This window comes from Neofelis nebulosa, chromosome 12 (genome assembly GCF_028018385.1).
Source record: "Neofelis nebulosa isolate mNeoNeb1 chromosome 12, mNeoNeb1.pri, whole genome shotgun sequence".
NCBI classification, from domain to species: domain Eukaryota; kingdom Metazoa; phylum Chordata; class Mammalia; order Carnivora; family Felidae; genus Neofelis; species Neofelis nebulosa.
In genome coordinates, this window is record NC_080793.1 from 39386722 (window position 1) to 39402216 (window position 15495).

The 15495-nt window shown below is 45.0% G+C and overlaps 1 long non-coding RNA gene and 1 other non-coding gene across 3 annotated transcripts in view; both read left to right on the plus strand.

The window, feature by feature from the left end:
* Positions 1 to 15495, plus strand: part of LOC131491778 (uncharacterized) — a 50621-nt gene that overhangs the window by 5543 nt on the left and 29583 nt on the right. Inside the window, exons 3-6 of one of the 2 annotated variants that reach the window (XR_009251636.1) lie at positions 1686 to 1826; positions 6911 to 7272; positions 8725 to 8965; positions 13957 to 14087. This is a non-coding gene — a long non-coding RNA (uncharacterized LOC131491778). The other variant, XR_009251635.1, reaches the window with a different exon arrangement.
* LOC131492241 (U6 spliceosomal RNA) lies at positions 5182 to 5284 on the plus strand. The gene has a single exon (XR_009251951.1). It is a non-coding gene; the product is annotated as a U6 spliceosomal RNA (small nuclear RNA).

Below are 15495 nucleotides of genomic sequence, written 5' to 3' on the forward strand. Positions count from 1 at the left end.
GAGGGTGCTGGCCACCCTAAACTGCTGGAGCTGGATGCTAAAGAAACCATCTGTCCCGCAGGAACTTGATGCTAGAGAAGTCATTTGCATTGCAGGAGCTGGGTACTGGAGAAGTTGTCCATGTTGTAGGAGTCAGGTGCCACATGCCCCTGGGGCGGGGGGGGGGGGGGGGGGGCGGTGTTGCAGAACAGAGCACACCCAAATCAGGAAAAGAAAATTCCTCCCACAATGTCTCTCCCATGCCCTCTACTGACAAAGCTTTACATCAGTCACCTAGCAAAGAAAACATTTTGAGATGGTGTACTGTATTTTTTCAGGGCAGACAATGAAGACTGAATTTGGATCTGAGAGGCAACAGATTGATAATTAGCACAATCACAAGTCTGTATGCCCAGAGAAGGGACTTTGATTGGTTGATCTGGTGCCACCCTGGATTTATCAGTCACCTGTGCTAAGAATGGAACCACATTACTATAAAGAGAAGCAGTGAGCATGAAAAGGCAGGTGCAGGAAAGCAAACTGGTCACCAAGCAGCCTCTGCTCTCCCAGGAAGAGAGCACTAAAGAAAGAGTCACTAGAGACATTGTCTGTCCTATAGATCAGGAACATTTCATCAAGCCTCACCATTACTTGGAAAATACTCCTCAGAACTACACATTTTCTTTTATTCAAACATGCTGCTCACCAAGAAATCTGATTTTTCTTACCATTTACCCCAATATCAGCTGAGGGACAGATTTTTGGGCAGTGGATACACATATTCTGCTGTTTGGAAAGGCATATCATCTACTGTGATCTAATAGATTGACCTTTGATGGCTATAGAAGCCTTGAGTGGTATCAGTGAAAATTTGTCACCAAGACTCTGTTCTTAGCTGGTGCACTAAGAAAAGCCAGTTTCTGATCTTGAGAAGCTGAGAACCAGGTTTTGGACTTCAGAGACTCAACCAGGGTGTTCTCCTAAAGGACCTGCAGCTTGCACCCCTGACAATTATTGCTGCCAGCACATCCCCCAAGGAAGAACTCTGCAGAACACATAATTAGGCATGGATAAATAATATTCTATAAATGTCTAACCAACAAGCATTCCATAGTTGCTGGACTTACAGGCATTTTTCAGTCTTTCACTGTTACATATAACACAAAGATGAATGTCTTTGTGATTAGTATCTGTGATTTGTGTTCTTTTTTGCTGCTGTTTTGTTTTTACATTTCAAATGGTTCTGTTAGGCTAGATGATCAGAATTGGAAATAAATTGATGTTAATTCACATTCTCCTTTTTGGGGGAGGGGAAGCATTTTATTTGTACTTGAGAACTACTGCCTTATGATTTCAGAAATGTACCAATTACAGTTCCACTTGGGACCATTTCAGGACATCCTGACTCACACAGAACATTATGGTTTAAAATGTGTGTGTGTGTGCGCGTGCATGCACGTATACATATGAAATCTTGCTTTCTCTACATTTCTTTAGTTAATATTGATGTTAGCTATTCATGTGCACAAAAGGTATTTAGTCCTCTTGCCCTCTTCTGAGAGTCATCTGTTGAGATCCTTCACAATAGAGATGAATTGTGTTTCAATCTCTGGGGAATTTCATGTCCCAGATTCTTCATTCTGTCCTCTTTTGAATGGAAGGGAGTGCTTCTCCTACCTCTAACTCCTTTGGAAATTCCCTTCTAGATTCAAATGTCTTTGGTGTAGGATTGGGCTTGAGTGGCCAAGAGCTTCGATGAGAATGGAAACAAGTGTATGGAAGTCTGAAGCCTGCAAAGCAGATCGAGTTTCAATCCTGGGTGGCGAGTCTTCAAAGGGAAAGAACTGGTCTGTATATAGTTTTCTTTTCACTCCCCATTTAAAAAAAAATTTTTTTTAACATTTATTTATTTTTGAGACAGAGAGAGACAGAGCATGAATGGGGGAGGGGCAGAGAGAGAGGGAGACACAGAATCGGAAGCAGGCTCCAGGCTCTGAGCCATCAGCCCAGAGCCCGACGCGGGGCTCAAACTCACGGACCGCGAGATCATGACCTGAGCTGAAGTCGGACGCTTAACCGACTGAGCCACCTAGGCGCCCCCACTCCCCATTTTTAAATACCCCAGAGTGACCCTGGGTCTTTTTCTTCTCCTTATTTGACTCAAATTGAGTCTTTAAATAAACTATGCTCCTCTTAGCAGCCTAAAACATATCTAGAGGAAATGTGTCATTGAAAGTGCTATTTTGAAGTCATGTGATAAATTATCAGAGCCAGAATCTCCTTACCCCCCTCTGAGCTCTATGCCTTCTTTGGCTCCGTAAGAGAAAAACTTTCTTTTTTTCCCTCTCCTTCTCCTTTTGGCTTCTAAAACTGACACAGAGAATATGGCTTGCCCTGAGAAACTGCATGCAGGTGGTGAGCACATGGCAAGTGTTAGGCAGTTGTGTGTGTTGAAGTCAGTGTGGCATGTGTGGGAATGCAAGAGGTGACAGTAACTCCTTCATGTGGGGAGTGGGGCTTAACAATGGTAATCAAGGGAGCTTTGGGGAAGAGGGGCCATTGGTGGTCACCTTAAATGATAGACAGAGTTTGGAAAACAGCAAAGGAATCAGCTAAATTTCTGTTAGTTTCCACTCCTGTCTTACTGATACCACCAGGAATTCTGGTGCTCCATGTTGCTGCCAGAGACAGTCACCCATTCATTCATCATCCATCCATCCATCCATCCATCCATGTATGCATATATACATACATCTGACATTTTATTCATCCATTTATTCATCCTTCCAGTGATCCTTCCATCTTTCCATCCATTTTCCCACTATTTACCAAGGCTCTATTCTCTGTTGCATGCTGAAGGCCCAAATATTAATAACACAAGATTCTAGCTTTCAAGGTGCACACAGTCTAGTGGTTAGCTGAACAATTTACGAATAGATAACCATACAGAGCAGTAAGTGTATGCTGTAGGAGTTGGTCTAAAGGATGCCTATATAAATGTCTCTGTCACCCAAAAGGCCTTACCTGACCACCCAGTCTGAAACAGGTTCTTGTTATTATTATTTTTTATAATATTCTTTTTCTTTTCCTTTGGAGCACTTATCACAACTTGTTAGTGTATAGTTAACAGTATGTTTATTTGCTTAATATCGGAAGCTCCATGGGGGTAGGTTCTACCTCTGCTTTGGTTATTATTGACTATGGAACAAGTGGTCTATGTATGGCATATAGCAAGCCTGCAGTAGACATTCACTGAATGAATTAATAAATAAGTGCTGATCATGCCCACGAAGCATCATTTCTTGTACCAAACCAGTGGTTATCAAAGTATGATCCTTGGACCAGCAGCATCACTTACTGGAAATGAAAATTCTTTAAAAAAATTTTTTTAATGTTTATTTATTCTTGAGAGAGAGAGAGACAGAGCACAAGTTGGGGAGGGGCAGAGAGAGAGGGAGACACAGAATCTGAAGCAGGCTCCAGGCTCTGAGCTGTCAGCACAGAGCCCGATGTGGGGCTCGAACCCAGAAACTGTGAGATCATGACCTGAGCCAAAATTGGTCACTTAGCAGATTCAGCCACTCAGGTACCCCTGGAAATGAAAATTCTTGACCCCACCTGTTGGTTCATAAACTGGCCCCATACACAGAGGGCAGAGAGGCCAAAGAAACAAGCAGATCACTCCAGATTGTTTGGAGGCAGGTTTAATAAGCAAGGGAACTTACTTAGGAGGCTTGGCTTTTAGAGCCACAAGAGAAATACATGTCTGCACCCACCCGCCTAATCTTAAAAGTTCATACAGAGGCATAACCTGGGTTCAGCCTTGTCTTCAGTCCAGGTGATCTCAACACCTTACTCTTTCAAAACTTCATCCTTGGAACAGCTCCCGCTGTGGGAACAGTAGGCAGAGCATACATTCCAAGGACAGGGGAGGGGGTGATGAGCCTCCTGCTGCCCAGGACCTCCTTGAGGGTCAACCAGCAGTCATGTCTTCTCAATTACCTCCTCCCACATCACCCCAGACCAGAATTAGAATCAGAAACTCTGCAATCAGCAATCCACATTTTAAAAATCTTCGTGGGTGATTTTGATGCACACTAAAGCTTATGAACATTGTACTAAATTAATAAATGACAATTCTAGTCTACTTTAGACATCTATAGATTTCAGTGCAGAGACCAGAGTAATTGTGTCTGGATTGGGGAATACTTCATGGAGAAAGTGATGTTTTCAAGCAAGCCTTGAGCTAGATGAGCCAGGAAAAGGCAATTCAGGTGGATTAGCCTGGTGTATAACCAAAGGCGTGGATTAGCCCTTATAGGCCTTTGAAGAGACCTATAAGTAGTTCTGCATGGCTGGGGATGGCGATGTAGGCAGGGGTCTTGAAAGCCCAGTTTGGAGCGAGGAGGTAACACATTCCCCATCTCCCTCCCCTTCCTACAGCTGTCAAGACTGGCCTGAGTCAGACTTCCCTGAACTCACTTCCCACCTCTTCCCGCCTTTCTCTTCCTTCCCTCCTTCCCCTCCTCCCTCTGCTCTCAACTCCTCCCTTCCCCTGGGGGTGAGACCGCCTGGCTCCGAGGCCAACTCCACCCCTCCCCCACCTGGCCAGCCCACTGACGTAAGCTTGGCCAGGCGGGGCGTGTCTGGTTTGCAGCTTTGGAGCCTGGCCTAGCTGCCTCCCTCACCGCTCCTGGCTTTGTGGGAAAGCCTGGGATGCTGGTGTGCTCTAGGAGCTTATCTGGGGGTTCCAGGGCTCAAGAGAGTCTCTTCCTCTGGAGGCATCTTGCTCTGGGGGAGGGAACAGTGGTGTCAGAGCCGGGGCTTCTCGGGACCCAGGCTTGCGTCATACCACCTCCAGGGGAACTGGCTCTAGGCCCTCTCCTCCCCTAGTGACTCACAGCAGGCCTGGTCTCCAGGGTCCTCAATCCAATTGTGCTTGGAAGTGATGAAGTGTGATAACAGCCCTAATGACAATAGGTCCTATGTATCCAGCTCTTAGTGTGTTGGCACTATGAGTCACCTACACCTTGTAACTCTCAACTTTATGCAACCCAATAATATTTTTCAATGCCATTTTTAGCATTCATAGATAATATAGCCAACCTGCATCACAGTTTCATAATATTAAACTAACAAATGCCTCATAATTTAAAGGCGGAAATAAAAGGTGTTTAGAATACAAGAATATATATTTTTTGCTTGCTTGGGCAGCACATATACTAAAATTGGAACAATACAGAGAAGATTAGCATGGCCCCTGTGCGAGGACAACATGCAAATTTGTGATGATAGCACGTAGCCTGCTTAGGATTCCCTCTCTCCCTCTCTCTGTCTCTGTCTCTGTCTCTCTCTCTCTCGGCCTTCTCCTTATCAAAATAAATAAACTTTTGGAGCTTCTGGGTGGCTCAGTCGGTTAAGCGTCCGACTCTTGATTTCAGCTCAGGTCATGATCTCACCGTGTGTGAGTTCCAGCCCTATGTCAGGATCTGCACTGACAGTGCACAGCCTGCTTGGGATTCTCTCTCTCTTTCTCTGTCTCTCTCTCTCTATGCCCCTCCCTCCCTGCCCCTCTCTCCCAAAATAAAGGAATAAACATTATATGGGGTGCCTGGGTGGCTCAGTCGGTTAAGCATCTGACTTCAGCTCAGGTCATGATCTCGCCGTCCTTGAGTTCAGGCCCCGAGTCAGGCTCTGTGCTGACAGCTCAGAGCCTGGAGCCTGTTTCAGATTCTGTGTCTCCCTCTCTCTCTGCCCCTCCCCCACTCATGCTCTGTCTGTCTCTGAAAAATGAATAAACCTTTAAAAAAATTTTTTTAAATAAAAAAAAGAAATAAACATTATAAATAAATAAACAGACTTAAAAAAAGATTTGTGAGGGGCACCTGGGTGGCTTAGTCAGTTAGGTATCTGACTTTGACTCATGTCATGATCTCCCAGTTCGCGAGGGCAAGCCCCACATTGGGCTTGCTGCTGTCAGCACAGAACTGGCTTCAGATCCTCTATTCTCCTCTCTCTCTGCTCCTCTTCCACTTGTGCTCTCTCTCTCAAAAATAAATAAACATTAAAAATAGTTTGTGAAATGTTCAATATGGAAATGCTTGGACAGACCCCGCTGGCAGATATAATGAAGCAGCCATCCCCTGTAAATGGGCAACAACTACAAACACAGGCTGTTACACCTATGTTACATTATTGGCTCTAATAGCAACCACCAGCACCGTTGCCATTCAATCATGATTTCTGCATGGTGAACTTCCCTGCTAAAGTTCCAAATAAAACAGAATCCAATCTTCCCTTGATTGACACAGTGCTCCCCTGTCTTTTGTTTGCCCCTCCAGATCCATTCTCCCCCACTTCTCTATCCCGCTCTTGGCCCTGGGAGCCTGTCACAACCACCACACTCTTGGCCTTTGATTTCCTGTTGGGTTTGGCCAATGAAAGACAGGAGATGGAATGAGGGAGGGGAAGGAGATTGGGGTTTTTATTTTTCTGCCTACCTCCTATCTATACCTTCATCTTAAAGTCACTGTTGTTCTCAGGGTGGCTACAGAGGGTTGAATGAGGGCCCCCAAAAGCTGTCTGTGGGGCAACCTGATATGGTGGAGGCCAGCAGCACAGGTGGTGAAAGAATTCACCGAAGGCAGAACAAAGGAGAAAGAAGTCTATTGAATAAGTTGCAAGGGAAGCAGCAGGCAGGACAGCAAAGAGGCTGTGGTACGGGGCTGTAGTTAAGGGGGAAGGTGAGGAGGTATGCAAACATACAGAATTGTCCCCTTTTGATACCTGTGCCTGTGTGTAAGTAGTAAGTAGCCCATTGGTCAGCTAGGGCCCCTGGATGTTTTGAAGTCGGTCGCCTACTGGGCCTGTTTGCTTTCAGCCCGGTGGTCACTGTGGGCCCTTTTACCTTACCTTTTTTCCATTGCTCAAGCCTGTTGCCTAAAAGTGGCCTCGCCAATGTCCACATTCTAACTTCTGGAACCTGTGCATGTAACCTTATTTGGAGAAAGGATCTGTGCAGATGTAATTAAGGCTCTTGAGATGTGATTGCCCTAGATGACCTGGATGGACCCTAAATTCAAAGACGAGTGTCTTCATAAGACACAGAAGAGAAGACACAGAGAAGAGATGGCCATGTAAAGATGGAAGCAGAGACCGAAGTGATGCAGACAACCAAGGAACACTGGGGGCCCCCAGAAGCTGGAAGAGGCCAGGAAGCATTCTCCCATGGGGTCTTCGGAGGCACTGTGGCCTTGATGTTGCCTTGATTTCAGACTTTTGACCTTGAGAATGGTGAGAATAAATTTTTGTTGCTTTGAGCCACCAAGGTCATGGTGATTTGTTGTGGCAGCCTGGGAATCTAATACTGTCAGCAACACTTCTTCCCTGTCAGGTTCCAGTAATCTCGCCCCGCCCCCCACCTCCCCCTTGGATATATGGCGGTGGTGACAGCTGTGCTGCTGCTGGACCTGGGTGCCTGCCCTGTCCTGTCTGGCTTCCCCACACCTGTCCACACCTTTGTAATTCGTCATTTTGCAAATTAACCCCTCCCTGAATTATCCTCCCGTGAGGGTGCTGATTCCTGTCAAAGTGCTGACAGTGACACAGGGCAAACACATTCCTGGAACACTCAACTGACATTAAAACCATGCAAAAATACTTTGTGGTTCTTTGTAAAACAGCGTTTAGTTCTAGGCTTACATTATTGTAACGTCAGATAAATGAATGTCCAACGGACCATATGAAAGCTTGGCAGACGAGTAACAGCTTGTTACTGTGGAGGAGTGTCCTAAGCATCACAGGACATCTAGCATCTTTAGTTAGAAGGGTTCCACAGTCATTGTTACAACCAAACATGACCTTACAATTTCCAGCTCCCTCCTCCCTCCCAACTCCCTCCCTCTCTCCCTCCCAGAGTGACATCATTCAATGGAGAACCACTGGTTATATAATATGTTTTTAAACCCTACAACCACATTTTAACTAGAAACTGTCTCTACTTTACACATGTGGAAACAGGCTCAAAGAGACAAAGAAACCTGCTTGGGTCTTTTGGGGGGGGGGGGGTTTCAGACTCAGATATGACTGGATTTAAGGCCTGTGTTCCTAGTCACAAAGCTGTACTGCCCCTTTGTATTTTGGGTCTTTGTCAGGGTCAAAGGGCAGAGACAGTGCTGGAAGAGGTCAAATGTAACTCATAATAAGGAGGGGTTCCATCAAAGATGTGCCAGTCTGGGAATGGTATACTACGTATAACAATATACAACTTCAAAATCTCAGTGACTTCACACAGTAAGGATTTATTTATTGCACCTGTAAAATCCAATTCAGATCTTCTTGGTAGGGTAACTCCTGAGCAGCTCTTCTCCAGGCAGTGAAATCAGAGATTTGGCCTTCTTCCATGAGGAAGCTCCCATCTCAGAGCCTTTTGTTTCCAGCCTTATAGAGATAGGAGAGAGGGTGTGGAAGATTACCTGGGATATTTTATGGGCAAATGTGGAAATGGCATGCTTTTCTTCTACCTTCCTCCTATTGGGTGAACTCAGTCATATGGTCCATATCTAGATGCCAAGGGGCCTGGGAAATGTAATCTACATCTAGTGAGCATAGCATTGTCTCTGCAGAAGTATTGTCAAACTCTTCCAGTCCCTATATTAAAAGCATAAAGAAGAGAGACTTAAATTCAAGTGTTATCTTTGCTATTGATCTGCCAAATGACCACCTTCATATCTTGTCCCTTTTTAGGGCCTCAGTTTCTTCATTTGTCAGATGGTTTTGGAAGCTCATCCCTCGTAGCTGAATGATGGCCAGATGTAAGAGAAGTAGAGTGCTGGTTGGAAGAAATCCTGGAGAGAGCTGCTCCCATCTCCTATCTGACTTTGCCCAACAGCTCTCCAGACTCCACTTTCCACCTTCTGCAGCCAGGAAAGCCCAGCAGATTCTCAGTCGTTGAGGAGGCCTTCTCTGTGAAGCTCAAGTTTCAGTGGTATGTCTGCACATTGGTATTGTTGGGAAAGAGGGGTTTTGGGGAATGAATAAAATTTTGGAAGCCAGATGCTAGAATCTACCAGAGAACTCTCACAATGGCCATGAAGACCCACCGAGGCCTCAGAGATCCAGGCATTAATCCAAGGAGATGCTGGAGTTGTGGCTGAGGAACTGGGGCTGGTGTGTGGGGAGCCAATGCTCGCTCCAATGGACATCTACTGTTTGGTCTTCCCAAAACCTCTCTTTCAGGAATCAACTCTCCCATACCCAAACTACAAGGCTGCAGTGGGAAATGCCATGTTTCTACAATATGACCCTAGTCCCTGGTCACTTGATTGGTCCAGGGTCAGGCACTTAACCCATACCAGAACAATAATGTTTCTGGTTTTTCCAACCAGGGATAGAGATGAGAGAAGAAGAGCTATGTTAACTTCTCTCCAGCTGATTGGTCCAATAACATGTAACTCTTAAGTTCTTTTGACAGCCATATTTTCCCCCCTGTGTGAAAGTAACAAGCAGGAGAAACTGATCTAATGAGAGAATGAAAGATGAGGAGATTCCCAGTGTCATCTGAGTTTCTGATTCTGCTCCATGGCATATAGTATTTCATTCCTGAGGTCAAGCTCTAATCTAGTCCTTTGTCTCTGTGGCATGCCCCTGTATCGTTATAATTAAGTTTCCCCTTCTTGATAATGCAGGTGGATTTTTGTTATTTGTAATCCAAAAAAGCTAAGGAATAATGTGAACTTTCTTACCAGATACATTCATTCATTCAAGTGCATCCTTTTTGTGCCACCTCCATGCTTGGTTACCATGAAGGTGCTGGAAATCCAATGATCAATAATATAGACATAGTATCTACCCTCAGGGACCTTATACTTGGAGGTGGGAAAACAGGTTAGGGCAGGGCAGACCTGGAACACATACTATACAGGTAAACTCCGGGTTTCTGAGAACATACAACAAGATTATGAGAGTGTACAAGGTGAGAACTAAAGGAATGAGCAGGAGTTGACTGGAACGAGTTAGGAATTACGATGTAAAGGAGGGAGAGCATCCCAGTCTGGAAAAAGAGCATGAATAATCTACCATGAAGCCAGCATCCTCTACAAAGAAAGCAACATTTCAGTTAAGCGTCCTGGTTTCTCATCTACGCCTACTTTGGGCCCTCTGCTAATACACTGGTAAGAAAACTCTTTCCTTTTGCCCAGAAGCAACCGCCTTGTCTTTTCCAGATTCTTCTATTCCTTATTGAGCGATTACAAAGGGAGAAACACAAAATGCCCCCTCTCATTGATTCCCATTTGGTAGAGAAAGCTAGATTTCATCCTAATAGCCGCTATCCTCACCTTCCTTATTACTATGTTAGGGGCAGCAAAGTGGCTGGCTAATAAAACCACATTTCCCAACCTTCCTTGTAGAGGGGGATGGCTAAGGAGAGGTCACTGGAAGTGATTGGATGAGGTTTTTAGAAAGCTGTTTAAAGGGGTTAACTTAGCTAGCAAGCACCTCTTTGTCCTTTCCCCCTGTTCTTGCTTATTTGTCCCTGGGACCAGGACTTGATGGATGGAGCTCCAGCAGTCATTTTCATCTCCGAGTTGAAGTCATGTGCTAAGAATGGCAGAGCAGAAGGCAGGATTCCAGTTTTGGAAACTTGTAGAGTCCCCACACCAGCCTGGCCTGCCTGGAGACAGTTTATCATGTAAGAGGAAAATAATCCCCTATCTCATTTAGGTCCAAACTGTTGTTTTGAATTGCTCTTACTAGCGGCTGAACAAAATTCCTCATTGATGAAACCCTAAAGGCCCTCTCATAACTCAGTTTCTTTTCTCTAAATAGTCCCCAAGTCATTCATTCAATCATGTATTCATTCACTCACTCAAACACCCTCTGATTGAAGATAACTATCTCATATTCTTGAATCAGATGAGATTATGTGGGTATGAAAGGGTAGTGTAAATACCAAAGCATTCCGTACATATTAAATTTTGCTACCATCATTGTATTATTATGATTTGTTGTTACTCAAGTGTCCAATGGAGAAGTTTTAGTATGTGGTATGCAATTTACTGGAGGAAACTACTGCTGTTAACTGGTGTGAATTGTTGAAATCCAGTGCTATTTGGTACGGAAAAGAAGCAAGGCGTGACCCAGGGCATGTGCTTCTCAAACTGTAATATGCACAGAGAAAAATTTAGGTATCTTATTCAAATGCAGATTCAGACTCAGAGGGTCTGGGGCAGCTGAGAGTCTGCCTTTCTAACAAGCTCTCATAGGTGAGGCTGCTTTGCCCTGGACCTTTGAATAATAGGGACCTAGGAGAGATTTCCAGGTGCTGGGGAGAGAAATGATGAGAGGGGAGGAAGGCAAGCTGAGAGCAGAGAGAAAAGGAAAGTTATTTAGAAGCTCTATCTCCAAACAGGTTCATACCAATTAAAAAAAGCCAGGTACTACACATATAGTATTTCATTGGATTCTTACAACCTTATATAAGAGGAATTCTAATCCTCATTTTACAGTTGAGAAAATAAGTGGAAGCTCAGAAAAGTTAAGGGAAAGTCACACAGCAGGTAAGTGGCAGGGATTGGATTGGGATCCAGGCTTTTCAGAGGCCAGAGCCCGTATTTCTTTCTAAGTACCTTGCTAAAATTCTGGGGAAGCTTACTCCTTTCACTGAGTTCTTCCTTCTCACCCAGGAAATGCTAGTCAGGGAAGGAGGAAGAGGCTGCCCAAAGGAACCAGGCTGCTTGGCTCAGCTCTTATCTACATAAAGGCTTTCAGTGGCTAAGCTTTGTTTTCAAACCATGGGGCCCCAGGTGGTGGGAAGTGGGAGGGGTACAGGTGGGATGTTTACACATTTTATTGGACAATTTCCACTTTGTAAGCCTAGTCTCTTCTCTGGAGGGAGCCATGTTCCAGAGCTGCTAGAACTTGTCCTGGGAAGTGGGAGCCACAGAGGTGAAAGCAAACCCTGCTCTGACTCTGACCTGGGACCCTTGCTCATTCCCTGGGTACTTGATGCCTTTGAGGGACTCCTGGCTCCGCCTTGGCTAACTGGCAAGTGTAAGGCCCCAGCAGAGACCCTCGTTTTATCCCAAGGTAGCAGATATGAATGAGCACATTGTGTCTCCACAAAAGGTAGGCCACTCAGAGCAGAGCCTCTTTGATAGGCTCCCTCTGCCAGTGCTGTGCCTTGGGGCTCTGAGGTAAGAAATCTGAGCCATTTCTGTCTCCAGTTTCCCACATATGACTAGATTTTGTCCACTTTCACCACCATGGGGATCTGGGGAGGACCCTTGCCCAGTAAATCTTTGATTGGGAAAGTGGTTCTATCATTTGAAAGGATGATGTTAAGGAGAGACAGGACTAAGTGACAAACGTACTCAGGGGGTAGTGCAGAGAAACAGCTCCGGGTGCAGGACCAGGAAAAGCCGGGATCTCAGAGCAGGGTTGACAGGTATGAGGGGAGAAAATCATGGAGGCACATCAGGAATGCCAGTCTGAGTCCTGATTGCAGAAAAGCATGAAAGAGCTTCCGGGTAAGAAAAGAAACCAGGACACATGATGTGGTTCCTTCTCTCCAGAGGATAAGCTGTGGTCTGCTTTGATGTTAACTCCACAGGTATGCCAAGGCTATTGGATGTACTGGTTTTAGGTTTGGGGTCCAGCTATAGCAGCAACACCATAGGTGGGAAGAGAGGAGACAGAGGGGACAATCTTCTCATTGAAGGATGCCCAGAGGTATCCTAGTGTGGACTGTCTGAAGAGGAAGGACTTGATAACATCTATTCTGGCTGAGCCAAAATCATCCTCTAGACTTCATTCCCTCAGGAATGTTTTCTGTTCCCAGGATCCCAGTTTCCCCTCCTTTCTGAGACAGGGCCAGCATTTCCAACGCCGTGAAGGATAAATGGGGTGCAACGTGAAATGATGTTGGATATTCCAAATCACCCTCACTCTGGCTGGTCTGGTCCTAGAAGCAGAAGAAAGCCAGGAAAATCCTCTTGGGAGCCCATGACCTCCATTGTCTCTCAGCCACCGCCATCTTTGGGGCCAGGCTACTGGTTGACTCCAAATAGTTAACAATACTTGCTGCCTCCACTTTCTTGATTATCATTCTCCCAGAACTCTGCAGTCTAGTTTCTGCCCCCACTCTACCCTACCCCACTGAAACTCCTCCAACCAATGGCATCAACAGTCTGGACCAAATCCAGGGACCATTTTTCAGTTCTTACTTTTACTCTGAGCCCTTTGCCTATTGGTTATAACCTTTTCTTCTTGAAAATCTCAACTCTAGGGGTTCTTAGCAAAGGGTTCATGAGTCCTTAGATTGTCTTCAGGTAAAAACAACATTTTCAAGGACAGCAGTCCTTGAAATTGTTATACGAAGAGTTATACAAAAGTGTATTTTTTTTAGGGAGGATGGTCCAGGGCATTGCATTCTCAAAGGAATCAATGAACTGCCAATGTTAAGAATCCGTGCCTTTGACATCTGTATTGGCTAGGATTAGGTTCTTGTGGGGGCATTCCAAAATAACAGTGGTTGATTAGTCTTTCACGTATACTGAGGTAAGTCGTCAGAGCAGGAATGGTCGCTCTGACTTAGGAAGTTCTCAGGAACTCTGGCTCTTCATAGCTGTGCTCTGCCAACCCCAGCATATAGCCCTCAACCTCGTAGTCCAAGATGGTAGCATCTCATGCTCCAAGCAGCATGTTAGAGGGAGGGATGAAGAGTGTAAAGGGTATGCTCCTGCTGTCTCTCAAAGATTCCTGGGAGCTGCTTTGTGACATTTCCATTACATTATTAGTCCAAACTTGGTCACATGGTCATATCTATCTGCAGAGAGGCTGGAAGACATCCTTACTCCGGACAGTCATGTGCCAACCTGAAGATCCTATTACCATGGATGAAGGGTAGGATAGAGATATTGGGGGACAGCTATCAGCTCCTGTCATACTCATACAACATCCCTTTCCACTTCCTTCTAGTACATTAGAGCCGGGAAGCTCCACTTCCTAGAATTCCTTGCAGCTGGCATTCCAAATGTGGTTTAGAAACTGCCAATTAAATGAACTTACATGAGACTGGATCCTGGAACTAAGAGGGGGAGAGGCAGCAGGTAAGTTTTGCTGGTGTGGAAGGAGGCCAGCTTGTTTCATGATCACCACCTTCCTAGTTCAGGAGCTTCCTGTAGCACTAGTTGTTTGGTGGCTTCTTTCCTGATCATGAGGGCAGAGGCAAATTGATTCTGAGGGTCTACAGGTATCTCTGGAAGCTCCATTTAGTCTACACCTCCACCCATTCCAGCATTGCTATAAGCCAGAGCTTCTTACACTTTAATGTTCATGTGAATGACCAGAGGATATAGTAAAGGATAGATCTGGAGTAGATCTCAAATCTTGCGTTTCTAACAAGCTCCTGGATAATGTCTGATGGTTAGAATAGATTTTTGAGTAGCTTGGTCCTAGGGTGTCCTCTGTTCACCTATACTCAGTTATAAATTCCTTTCTGCTTTAATAACTAAATATGTTTTCTGAGTATCCAAATTCTGTGGCTGTCTCTTCCTTTGTTCTTGAGAGATCTTCTTCCTGTGCTATCCCTTAATATTGGTGCATCCCAGGGCTCTGGCTTAGGATCATTCTCCAAACTCTTCCTGGATGATCTCCTCCATCCTCTGGGCTTCAGTCACTACCTATATGCTTCTCAACTCCCTATCCAATCTGTACTCTCTCCTTTGCTCCAGATTCTGGTATCCACAGCGGACCAGAACTGAGTTCTATAGACGAGCAGCACATGAAAGAAAGCTTCTGTGGTCAAGTAAGTTTGGGAAATACTGTGTTAAATAAAATGAAATTTATTTCCTTGCTGAGTTACTTCTAGAACTGTTAATGTGTTAAAATGAGTTGCAAATTTCCAAGAGGGGGCATGTAATATCCAGTACTTCTTAAACTTATTTGAAGTCTGTATTAGATACAATCTATGTTTTCTCAGTCTCTGTTACACTGCCTGAGTGGTGGACTTCCAGCCTTTTGCTTTTCTTTACTGTTGCTACTGTAGCCAACTGTGTAATTCTGTGGCCCACCAGCTGCTCTTCCCTGCATTTTGCACTGTTTCCCATCCCTTCCTGCCTCACTTCCCTTTTGCATGGCTCACTCTTGAGGCTTTGGGTTTGCACCTTCATAAAAGGCATCAGCATATAATTCTTGCCTCTGGCTCTGTTTCCCGGGGAATCTGGACTAATACAACCTTCAACAGACTCTACCCACGCCCCTTGGCCTTTTTCTTGGAATATTAATATCTCCTGGAACTTGGGTTCCTAGAACATGCTTTGGAAGTGCTGTGTTGGTCATTTTTCCCTGTATATCTACAAGCACCTGACTCAGCATGTCCAAGACCTAATCAGTTGTTTTCTTTTATATCTGTCCCTTTTCTGGTCTTATCTGTCTTAGCAACTGGCACCATATTTGCTCATCACCCAAGCTACCTGGGTGTCATTTCTTGTTTTGTTTTGAAGATCTAATTGGTTT